The following is a 617-nucleotide window of genomic DNA, read 5'->3' on the forward strand; positions in this document are numbered from 1 at the left end:
CAATAAGCACATAAGCCATATTTCAACTCCAATACCAAGTGTTAAAGCTCAATATTCCAATTGATAGATATAGGTAAATCTCCCTTTTTGTAGAAGAGCAATATCAATTATGAGATATGAAATTATTTTAAAGCTCATTATATCAATTGGTAAAGCACTAGTAAAGACTTCCCTTATCATTAAGCATTCCAAGCATATCAACTTCAAGGCTCAAAACATTCAAGAAAGATATGATCAATTTAAAGCGCAGTGAGAAAAGACAATTATAAAGCTTGATGCTAATTTTAAAGTTAGAAACTAATTGAGGAAACTTAAGGCTTGATACCAATTATGCATTTCAACATTCAAGTTTAAGTGAGAAGCAATATAAGGCACAATATCTATTTTGGTATTTAGAAAGATGTTACTGGTAATGAAGAACATCAAATGTTGAATTCTCACTAAACCTTGTTGTTGAAAATCTTAATTCCTTATGATATCAATGACAATCACTGACTCCCCTTTAAGAAATCATAAGCTCAACAAATATTGTTAAACATCCTTAATAGATCAAATATTAGGAGAGAAATCATGAGCTCAGAATAAATGGAAATTCAAATGGATATTCAATTTATTTT

Source organism: Theobroma umbraticum, unplaced genomic scaffold, assembly GCF_002168275.2.
Source record: "Theobroma umbraticum cultivar Fairchild unplaced genomic scaffold, ASM216827v3 scaffold_20.0, whole genome shotgun sequence".
NCBI lineage: Eukaryota > Viridiplantae > Streptophyta > Magnoliopsida > Malvales > Malvaceae > Theobroma > Theobroma umbraticum.